We start from the raw sequence: 12,094 nt of genomic DNA, 5'->3' as shown, positions 1-12,094 counted from the left end.
TTGGTGACTCGAAAATTGATTTGAGAGAGTCCCTCCTTGATCATGAATCGAAGAGGTGTAATTTTTGAAAATGTTCCTTATCATGTGAGCACACTAAAAAGTGGACTCTAAGGGTAGATTAGGTATGTCCCGTTCTCGGTAGCAAAGCATTCGAGGACTCCGTATCTGGGTCAGGGTGAAAATGGCTTCAACATTAGGGAATGTGGAGCTTGGTAATAATGGGTTTGTTTGACAGAGAAAAATCTGGAGTTAAGCGTCACGTTGGAAAATTCCGTTTGGTGACTTGAAGGTTGATTGGAGATAAATACCTCTTGATCATGAATCGAAGAGGTGTAATTTGTGAAAATGTTCCTTATCATTTGAACACACTAAAAAGTGGACTCTAAGGGTAGATTAGGCATGCCCTATTCTAGATAGGAAAGCATTGGAGGACTCCGTGGGGATTGTGGTGAAAAATGGCTTCAATATTAGGGAACATGGAGCTTAGTTATAATGGGTTTGCTTAACAGATAAAAATCTGGAGCAAGAATTTTGTGATGTTTAGGCCGATGGGTAACGGCTTGTAGTGTGGTGCGGAATGGGATCTCTGGCTGGATGTGGCCTGAGCACGAAATGGTTGGTAAATAATGTGGGATCAGATTCCCATGTCTGGACCTTAAAGGTTAAGGTGTGATATTACGAGCTTGGGGGAATCCTCACAATCCTAGATAGGTCTCCCTGTAGCAGTCTCTAGAAGGACTTAGGGGTGAAGCGGTGTTGATTATGACCTTGAGGGGAATCCCCAGGATCATAGATAGGTTTCTCTGTAGCAGTCTCTAGAAGGACTTAAGGGTGAAGTAGTTTTGGTTGAGGTTTTAGTGTTTGGTGTATTGGACTTGTCGGTCCCTTTGGTTATAGGCTTTGGACTTGTTGGTCCGGGACTTGGTGTTTTGGACTTATGGGTCCTAGGCTTTTGACTTGTTGGTCCTGGACTTTGTATTTTGGACTCACTTGTCCAGGATTTTGTGTGTTGGATGCTTTCTTTGGATTTTGGCCTTTTGAGAAAAAGGGTTTCAATCTGGTTTTGTTTTGATTTTGGTTTAGGTCTTGGCCTTGACGTTAGGTGAGTAGCCTTTGGCTTTGGCTTTTGCTTTAAGTGAATTGCTTTTGGCTTTGGTTTTTGCTTTGGCCTTGAGCTTTGGCTTTGGGTGAAAGGATATTAGCTTGGGCCTTTGATTTTGGCCTTTCATTTTAATGGAAATGACATGATGAAGACATTTATGGCATTATTTTTAACATTCGAGATTTGGGTTAACTCGGGTTGACTCGAGTTGCGGGTTTCTGAGTCGGTTTTGGGTCCGAAGACGGTTTTAACTCTACATAGTGTTATTTTAATGCAAATGAAGTTAGAAAACTTTTGAAATCATTTTTCATATCCGAGTAGTGAATTAAACCGTCTCATGTATAGCCAATCCACGCACGCATATCAAAAACACGTTATAGTCCGATCATCATCGGGTGGTTTTTGGAAGGTGCAGAGACTGGGTATCTACAGAGCCCCCACTTTGACTGAGGCTTGGACAGGACGAAAGTCAAAGTATGATCTCGAGGTCAATCGAAGATTACAACCTGAAGACCATTGTGACGTCAAGGCGACTCAAAAGGATTTGAGCCAAGGACCTGCCGTCGGGAAGGGCGACGTCGAGGCGACTCGGGGATTCGAGTCAAGGACCTGCCGTCAGGAACAATTTAGAGTCTGTTGACTTTCCATTCGGGTCATTTAAAGTCCATTAGACTACGTATAAAGGCTCGCCAGCCATAAGAAGGAATCATACTTGAGGCATCTTCGGGATACGTCCTTGAATCTTTTGCGCGCAAAGGCTCGCCAGCCGGTGTTGAGGGCGGTGCGTTTTGAGGCTCGCCAGCCATAGGAACGAGTCATACTTGAGGCATCTCCGGGATATGTCCGTGAGTCGTATCTTGTGTGCGTGCAAAGGCTCGCCAGCTGTGATAAGGAGTCGTACCCGAGGCATCTTTGGGATACGTCCTTGAGTTGTATCTTGTTTGCGGACAAAGGCTTGCCAGCCATAGAAAGGTGCGTTCTGAGGCTCGCTAGCCATGTCGAATGTGATGCGTTTTGAAGCCTTTGGACTTGGCGGGTCGGCGTTTGTTGGGAAGAACTCAGTACTCTGTTGAAGTGAGTTCTTCTTCTCCAGATTACCTGTATGGTTAGTGACCACACAAATCCGCAGTCGCATAGACAAGCAGGTAGCACTCAAATACATAAGTACATAAGCATGTGAGCAATTAGAATATAAGTAACTAGCATGTAATATCTCACATGAGGAGAGATAAGTGCTTTGAAAGGTTGTGAGATTTGATGTTGAGTCTTTGATGTGACCATAATTAGCGCATATTTAGTCCCCGAATTAGCCTTGTTCCCATGCTTTTTAGTGCATATTTGGGTCATTTATTGTCTTTAGTTCTTTGTTTTTCATATTCTTTGAGGTTTTGTGTCCTTGGTAGGAAAGGAATGCAAACCTTGCATTTTCATGGCAAAATGAGACTAAATTGATTGAATCCAATGACCAAGCATCAAGGAGAGACAAGATTAGAAGGCCTTTGTACATATTATAGTAGTTGGGCAATGATGAGGAAAGATCCTTGCATCCCCAAGGAAATCCCCAAGGATTTTATGAAGAAAAGGGAAGAAAAGAAGAAGAAAGTACGCTGCATGACAATCCGCCCGTCTTCCTCTGAAGACGCCCGTCCCCAGGACCACAATCCGTGCGTCTTCTACCAAAGACGCCCGGGCAGCAGCATCCAGAAGACGCCCGTCTTCTCCCAAAGATGCCCGGGCAGAGACACAGGAATCCGGCCGTCCCGTGCCTAAAACGCACGGATTCCAAGACAGCGCAAATTCGTTTCTTCAAGCTTCAAGAAAGATGCCCTTCCCTCATAAAATACCGGCGTTTCCCTAAGTAGGGACTTAATCGTCATTTAAGCCCTTAGTTAACCCTAATGCATCCACCTAATTTCCACTATAAATACCCCATTAGTCTAATTAGAAGAGCATGTTCTTCTTATCAATTCTTAGAGTAGTTAATATCAATCAAATCTCTCTTTTGTTTTGTAATCAACAATTAATCAAGTTTTAATACAAGTTTTATTTCCTTAATCTCTTTTTTGTTCATCCTTTATTTTGGGTAATTGAAGATTATTTGGGTTATTATTGGGAGATTGACAACCTCTCAATCAAGCATCAAGTACTTCTATTATTCTTTGCTTTATTATCGGAATCATTAGTAGGTATAATTCTCTTAATCCCTTTTTAATTATTGCTAATTACTTTCATTTGTTCATCATGTTTCACTTTGTTGGTATGATTGACAATCTTGCTAGCATGTTCAACATGATAATGAGTGAGTAGTTTCATAGCTAGGGTTAATGGGTAATTAGGGGAAACCAACATGGGGAATGATTCATGCTTAAATTAATATGCTTTCATGGTTTATTTGCTTGTTTGTTTTTTTCTCAACTCATGCACATGTTATGTTTGATGAAATGCTAAGCCTATGAATCCTTGCATTTGCAATCATCATTTATATTTTCAATGAGACTTGTAAGACATAAACCAACTCGAGTCTCATTAGACCATGCATGATGTTGAGTAGGGAAGACTAAGTCGACTTGTAGGTGTTGTACAATCTAATCGATTCGGCTCAGGACCAAAACTTTCCTAGGATTGTAAGATATAACTCAACTCAATCCATCACAACAATAATTGCTTTCTTATAATTTGAGAACATGTTTGTATGATCAATTCCCATGAATCCCCTATGACCCCATGACACTCTAGTGCTTGTTATCAATTGTTTACAACCCTTTTAATTCATCTTGCTTATTTACTTTCATTGCTAATTAGTTTAGTGACCTTCTACATCAACCCAAATTGTGACATCCCTAAGACACCACTAGTCTCAATAGAAATCTCATTTCAATTCCCGTCCCTTGGGATTCGACCTTTACTTGCCTCTTTACTAATTGTAGAGTTGTTTGTGAAGCTATAAATTGTGTTTTGGTCTAGGTGCTTCCAACGACAATTGTTCCGAAAAATAGAATATAGCTCCGACCGACCAAAAAATGGCGCCGTTGCGGGGGTGGTGTTATCTTGATTTAGATTTTCTTATATTGTTATTAGTTGTGTCTTTCTTTGCCTTGAGGAAGTAAAACTCCTCAAGGTTTGTTCTAATTGTTTTCGAGTTGTTTGATATTTTGCATGTCTAGAAGGTCACAAGGTGATTTGTTACCTTTTGATCGTGAAATTGAAAGAACTTTGACAACCAATAGAAGACTTGCTAGGAGAAATTTGAGAGGTATTAGTGAGGTTGTAGATATTCAACCAACTATTGAGTTCATCAACCCTTTTGCAAGAGAAGGTGAGAAGAACCCAACACAAAATACAACACAAAATCAACCCACAATGCCTAAGTTTTCATCACATTCCGTACCCACCGAGGAGAACCTACCCAATGGTACTCCCACACCACAACATCTAACCGAAAATTTCATTGCCAAATCCGCATTTATCCAATTAGTCGAAAGGAGCCAATTTGGGGGGATGCCTAGTGAAGACCCTCACTCTCATATTGAGACCTTTTGTGACTATTGTGATGCGATTTCTCAAACCGGTGTAACTCAAGACCAAATTCGATGGGTCTTATTTCCTTTTTCTCTAATTGGCAATGCGAAACAATGGTTGAAGGGCCTTGATAAGGCCACTCTCGGAATAGATTCTTGGAAAAAGTTGGCTCTAGCTTTCTACAAAAAATTCTACCCACCGGAAAAGACTAACATGCTAAGAGCTCAAATTACGGGTTTTAAGCACAGGGATGAAGAATCTTTGTATGAAGCTTGGGAGCGGTTCAAAGGAATTTGTCGCTCATGTCCTCACCATGGACTTAGCGATTGGTTCTTGGTACAACAATTTTGGAACGGTTTATATGAAGATTCAAGGAACATTCTCATCATGGGATCAAATGAAATGTTCACCGAAATTGATGACAATCAAACTTGGAACAAAATTTAGGAAATGGCGGTCCATAACTCACAATATAGTAGACCTCGCAAGGCTACTAGAGGAGGAAAGCATGAAGTGGACTCCGTTACTCAATTGGGTGCTCAACTTAGTGCTCACATTGATACCATCAATTTGAAGTTTGAAAAAGCTATGGCTAGATTTGAAGAAGCCTCGAAATCACTAAAGCATCATGTTAATGCCATGACGGCATCCTCATCAATCCCAAGTGGGATATGTGAGAATTGTGGAACTTTGGGACATGACTCAAGTGAATGTAGGGGAACAAATGAACAAGTGAATGCTTTCGAAGCATACAAGAGTGGTACCCCTTATTCTAACTATTACAATGAAAACACCAAATTCCATCCAAATCTCTCATACAAAAGCCAAAATGTTAAAAACCCTCAAACAACATACACCCCATCTCCCATAAGAAACCAAAATCAAAGACCCTTTTACAACCAAAACCAAGGTTACCAAAATCAAAATCCGTACAATAAACAAAATGACCAAGGTTTTGATGTTCAAAAAGCGGTCCTTCAAATGCAAAAGAATCAAGAAGAATTTTTCACTCAAATGCAAAAAGAAAGTCAACCAAAGGAAACCACCATCAACAACATTCTAGCTCACACCAATTGGCTCAACTAGCATCCTCAAGCTCACAAAGACAAAAGGGGCAATTACCACCTCAAGGTAATCCCCCAAGACATGAAACGGTTAGTGCCATTCACTTGAGAAGTGGTACAAGGTATGAAGCACCGAAGAAGCAAGTTGAGGATGAAGTCGTGGAAACTAGTGATAAGGAAGAAATTCTGCAAAACTCCAAAGATGGAGAATCATCAAAAGAAGAAAATTCAAAGAAAAATGAAGACAAGGTCAAGGAGAAGGAGCCCATTGTGATTAGACTTCCTTTTCCAAGTCGTCAAGCCAAGCCCAAATTTGATGACCAACTTGGAAAGTTTATGGAAATTGTGAAGAATTTAGAAGTCTCAATTCCTTTCACGGAATTAATCAATCACGTGCCGGCCTATGCGAAATACATGAAAGACATCCTCTCAAAGAATAAGTCGATCCGGAAGCTTGAGACTATCGCCTTCACTAAGGTGAGTAGTGCAATACTTCAAGGGAGTTCACCTCCAAAACTCAAGGATCCGGGAAGCTTCTCAATACCGTGTACCATTGGCGACACCACGATCAACAAAGTCTTATGTGATCTAGGGGCTAGTGTGAGTGTTATGTCGTACTCGGTGAGTAAAAGGTTGGGGATGGGAGAGCTTAAATGCACCAATATCACACTCCAAATGGCCGATAGATCGACGAAGACACCATTAGGGATATGGGAAGATGTTCCGTCATTTAATTGGGAAATTTTTCATCCCGGTGGACTTTGTCATTGTTGATATGGAAGAAGATTCCAACATTCCAATCATTCTAGGAAGACCTTTCTTACACACCGCGGGTGCGGTGATTGATGTGAAACATGGAGAGCTCACTCTAGAAGTGGGAGATGAGAGTATAACTTTCAATCTTGACAAAACTATGAGAGCTCCCCGTTTACATGAACCATGTTTCATGATCGATCATTATAGCCGTAAGGATGATAGGAAGAAGTCGGAATTCCAATGGAAGAAGAAAATTGAAGATGCTCCATTCAAAGAGCAAGTGAATTGTAATAAAGAGAGCTTGCAAAGCTCACCAAAGTCAAGCAATGAAGAAGATGGCCTCATTGGCCAAAATAAGATAATGGGAGAGTTGTCTCTATCAACTCTAGAGATCTTTAGTGATCAAGTAGATGGAGTTTGTGGTCTTTGGGACGATGAGTTTGAAGGGATTTTCAATCCCTACATTGGTAATTCTATCGATCAAGACCGATAACAAGGGCAAAAATCTATTGAAGAACTTTATCACGACAATGAACAAGCTTTTGATTACTTTTTCAAGGTGTTGAGCAACATCAACAACACCTTGGACATGCCCCCTTGACATCTCATCAAGAATGAGAGTTTGGTGGAGTCCTCCCTAAACCACCATTTGTAAATATTTCTAACTCCCTAACTCGCATTTTAATTCTTAATTTGCATTTTTGTCATTTTTGGATTTTTTATGCCTTGATCAAGATGATTATCATGTTTGAGAGAGGTGAGGGAGGGACTAATGATTTTAATTGATGTGTAGTGCCTTAGCTTAGTGTGGGGATAGCAATTTCCTAGGCTATTCATGCCTTAGTAGTGCACCCACAATGAAGAACACGAGATTTTGAAGAATGAAAAATGACAAGGGATATGCAAGGTACATGGATGGAACTGAATCCGGGTAAAAGGGGTAGAACCCGAGCGGTTTCAAGAGAATCCGCCCGTCTACAGACAATCCGAGCATATTGGGCGAAGACGCCGTCCTTCGAGCCGAATTTTGAAATTTTGTGATTGTTAACGAATCCGGGCGTCCTGCAATAGAATCCGCCCGTCTTCATAAAGACGCCCATCCTGAAAGAGAAGACACCCGTCTTTTGGCTGAGAAAAAATGAGTAAAATCCCTGGAAAGGAATCCGCCCGGCTTTTCTCAAAGACGCCCGTCCCGTCTTTTCAAATCCGCCCGTCTTTGCTAGAATCCGCCCGTCCTTAGGCGAGAATTTCCGAACCCAGAACAGGCAGAATCCGTGCGTCCCGAAGGAAAGCCGCCCGTCTTCACCCTGCATTTCAAATTTTTCGGGTTTATTATAAACCCATCCCACATTCATTTCCTCATTCCTTCATTCAAAACACTACCCATAAACCCCATAACTCCAAAACCCTCATCCTCTCCATTACAAAAACAAGATTCCTCCCCAACATTCACCAAAAACAAATCAAAACATCCTTTTAACAACAAATTAATCACTCCTCTTTCAACAACAATCAAAACCAAGCACAAAATCTTCAACCTTTGAGTCGATGTTTGAATTCATAAAGGCAAAGCCTTTCATCTTTAAATCGATTTGGGTGCACTAGAAATTGAAGATTTTTCACTCTTTTCTTGGTTTATTCATCAATGTCAAAGACAAAGGGAGCAACAAAGGCACCAAAGGCAAAGGCACTCTCATCAAGACAAAAGAGTCTTCAAGCAAAGAAAGCATTGGCTATGGTGGTAGCTAGCCCAAACCTGGAGGTGCAACAACAACAACCTCCCATGGAAGCAACAACATCTACCACTCCGGAAATTGCTCAACTTTCGAATTATCCGGAGGTAATTTTCATTTCCAAATCCCATAGGGACACTTTTGCCAAGTTTGCTAGTAAATCATTTCTATCCACCAAGTTTATTTTTGAAGATGCCTTAGATAAGTTGGGTGTCCTCGAGCAAACTAGAGCCTTCTTTAAAGCCATGGGGTTGGAGAAATTGTTTACAACAAAAGAATTGACATACCCCTCCCTTACCTTAGAATTTTTGAGTTCTTTGAAAGTTAACAAGGTTGAGACTATGGAAACCATCGAGTTTCGCCTAGCTAATGTTAGTAGGCGCATCTCCTTTGAGGAAATGGGTAAAGCTTTGGGTCTTAGTGATTCACCGAGTTATTTCAAGAATGTTGGCAAATATGATCCCGACCCTCTTTGGGAGGCAATTTCCGGAAGGAAATTCGAGAGCTTTCATGCTAGTCGCGCTCTATTAGTCCACCATCCGGGCATTACAGTGTGGCACAAGGTTGTAGGGAACACCATCATTTCAAGAAAAGACACCAACCATTTCACCAAACTCGATTTTGTTCTTCTTGAGTCGGCCTTGAACATTGGAAGGGAATTCACCAAGCCTTTCAACTCTCTAAGGATTTTGGTGGATAGATGGCTAAACGTTGATTGTGGGAAGCAAGGCACTACCATCATTGTGAATGGAGGTCTAGTCACTCTTTTGGCTAAATACTTTGATCCTAACTTCAACAAGGATAGCAAGTATGAGGCAAAGAAGGGTGGTCATCTCATTGATATTGATACTATGATAAACAAGTACAAGTGGGTCTCTCATAACCCTCTTGACACCAAGTATGGGTGGCTCACTAGTGAGGCTAGATCTTTTACTTTGCCTTCGAAGATTTGTCGTTTAAGTGTCCACCGGACCAACTATCTCCTTCCCTTTTCAAAAGAGGCCGAATACATTATCCGACAAGAAATGGGTGAAATTGGAATGCCCTCCTCTTCCATTGTCACACCACCCTATCCTTTCAAGTACCAAGAGTTCAAGCCCGAAGGTGTTGAAGCAAGTAAAGATTATATGACTCTTCTTATGCAAGAGATGCACAAGCAAGCCTTCAAGGACCAGGAAGATGCTTACTTAGCCCAATATCCACACCTCCTTCACTTAGCTAGGAAAGGACTACTTGACCCTTCATGTCCTTTGCCTAGTTGGGCGGATAGGGAAGTCTTCTTTCCGAATGCATCTAGGGGTGAGTTTCCGGGTGATAATGAGGTTGTCGGTGATGAAGAGGTTGACGATAACATTGATGAAGAAGCTAGTGAAGAAGGAGAAGAGGATGATGAGCAAGGTGAACAACAAAGTGAAGAGGGAAGTGGTGATGAGTCCACTTCTAGTGAGGAAGATGATGATAGTGATGATATGATGGAAGATTAGCAAGCTTTGGAGGCTCCTACCCTCTTGAGGTTTGTCTACTTCTCTCTTTGTTGTATTTTATTAATCTTGATCATTGTTGGAGTAGTCCTAGCACCATAGAGGACTAACACCTCGGCCCCATTGAGGTGTTCTCATTTTATTGTTCCCACTTTTAAAAATCCAAAATGACAAATTTAGTTTCATGCATTGCATAGTGTGTGCATGAACTACACCCAACCTTAGGACATTAGCAATAATGTCTAACTCGTTTTGGGGAAGTACATACATACACAATGGGAGGTAATCTAAATTATCCTCTCCGTCATAAACAAAAACCATGCATCATGTAGTGTAGATTAGTGTAGCTTGCATTTAGTGTAGAAATCATGCATCATGTTTGCATAATTTCCCATCATTTTGGCCATTGAGGACAATGCCCATATTATTGTGGGGATGGGGAATTCTAACTTAACTTTTATACAAAAAAATTGAAAAATTTCGAAAAAACCATAAAATTTTGAAAATTGAAAAATAAAAAACAAGTTCTTTTCCTTTGTAGTGTAGTCAAGTATATATTATTGTATATATTGCGTTTGTTCTATCCTTGTTCACATTGATCGACTACGCCACATCCGAGACATGAGGATATTGAAGACCGCATGGTATGATCTTTCCAATCTCCTTTTTCCTCTTTATGTTAATGACTATGCGGCTTTATTTTTATGGATGCGGGATAACAATGTGAACTTAGGACTTGCATTTAGTTTATATGTCATATTAGTTGGTAGAATCACTTGTATTAGGATGTATATAATAGTTGCATCATGGCATTTAGTTGCATCTAGATAAAATATTTTGAAAAGTGCCTAATTGAGAACTTTGACAAGAGCAACTAAGCCATTACAAATACTTTTTCAACTTAAGACTTCGCCTACTAGAATGGTTGTAAAACACCCTAGATTGTGTCATACTAGTGTCTTTCGACCCATGACCCAAAACCTAGTCAAGGGTTTGCATGTGAGTCACCTATCCAACCCCGTGGTGCGATGTGGACTTGGTTAACTTGTCTAGGTGACCTTGATTGACCTTGTGGTACGGCAACCCAAAAATACTTTCTATTAATAAGTTTGAAGTGCTCATTTCAAAGATTTTGTATGTGGAAACGTTTTATTGCCAAAGAAACCTCAAATGTTATGAAATGTTGAAATATTGAGAATTTTAGTTGCTTTAATGGAGGCGTACCACTTTGATGTGCTTTGGAGAGGGATCCATTGAATTGGGCCCCTACACGGTTGTGAATTCAACCGCCCGAGAGTGTGACTATCACCCCGAAAAGCTATTGTCTAGAGGTTAACCGGTTGCCTAATAAGCGATTGGGGAAAGCAAAGGACATTAGCACGGAAGGGACAAACCCCGTCTCTAATTTTTGAAATGTGAAAGTTGAATGAGGTCAAATTTTGAATGCTAGTCATATCCACCCTTGTTTATGACGATTTGAGCATTTCATTCCCAAAAAGCCTTTTTGTCAAGCCACTTTGTCGAGCTTGGGACGATCCATGACCTTTACTTTTGTAGAGAACTCAGACTTGTCATGCCATATGATGCTAGCATCATGGGGATCATCATTCAATACCATCTGATCGCTCTTGACGAAAGTATTTGGAAATTGAGGACGAAAGTAGTCTAGTTTAACACATTTGGAGGTGATTTAGTGCCATCCTCTTAGCCTTAGTAATTTGTTGAACTAGTATTTGTGACGGAATATATACTCTTAAATTTGTTCTCTTTTAGTTGCCTCCGCCACTTGATGAGGAAGTGGCTATTCCTTTTGTAGATGCATCCATTATTTGATTTTGGCTGCTTAATGTTTGGATGTGTCGCCATTTTGGCAAGACCCACCTTGCCTTGCAAGAAGGCATCCTACCTCATGGTTGTCTTGTTGTGAGTTGAAGGGGCGGAGTGAGACCCGCTAATTGTCTCATGTCGGCTATGTTATTAGGTTAGTTTAAATAATGGTCCTAGTCTTTGTCACCTCTTTACTCGGGACGAGCAAAGGTTCGGTTTGGGGATATTTGATGTGACCATAATTAGCGCATATTTAGTCCCCGAATTAGCCTTGTTCATATGCTTTTTAGTGCATATTTGGGTTATTTATTGTCTTTAGTTCTTTGTTTTGCATATTCGTTGAGGTTTTGTGTCCTTGGTAGGAAAGGAATGCAAACCTTGCATTTTCATGGCAAAATGAGACTAAATTGATTGAATCCAATGACCAAGCATCAAGGAGACACAAGTTTAGAAGGCCTTTGTACATATTATAGTAGTTGGGCAATGATGAGGAAAGATCCTTGCATCCCCAAGGAAATCCCCAAGGATTTTATGAAGAAAAGGGAAGAAAAGAAGAAGAAAGTACGCTGTATGACAATCCGCCCGTCTTCCCCTGAAGACGCCCGTCCCCAG

General features: G+C 40.8%; 1 non-coding gene across 1 annotated transcript; it reads right to left on the bottom strand.

The window, feature by feature from the left end:
* Positions 1-4,834: 4,834 nt before the first annotated feature.
* Positions 4,835-4,941, bottom strand: LOC141593648 (small nucleolar RNA R71). Its single transcript, XR_012521722.1, has one exon. It is a non-coding gene; the product is annotated as a small nucleolar RNA R71 (small nucleolar RNA).
* Between the last annotated feature and the right edge of the window lie 7,153 nt (positions 4,942-12,094).

The sequence above is a fragment of the Silene latifolia genome, chromosome 7 (genome assembly GCF_048544455.1).
Source record: "Silene latifolia isolate original U9 population chromosome 7, ASM4854445v1, whole genome shotgun sequence".
Taxonomy (NCBI): domain Eukaryota; kingdom Viridiplantae; phylum Streptophyta; class Magnoliopsida; order Caryophyllales; family Caryophyllaceae; genus Silene; species Silene latifolia.
This window is presented reverse-complemented; position numbering and strand designations above follow the sequence as displayed.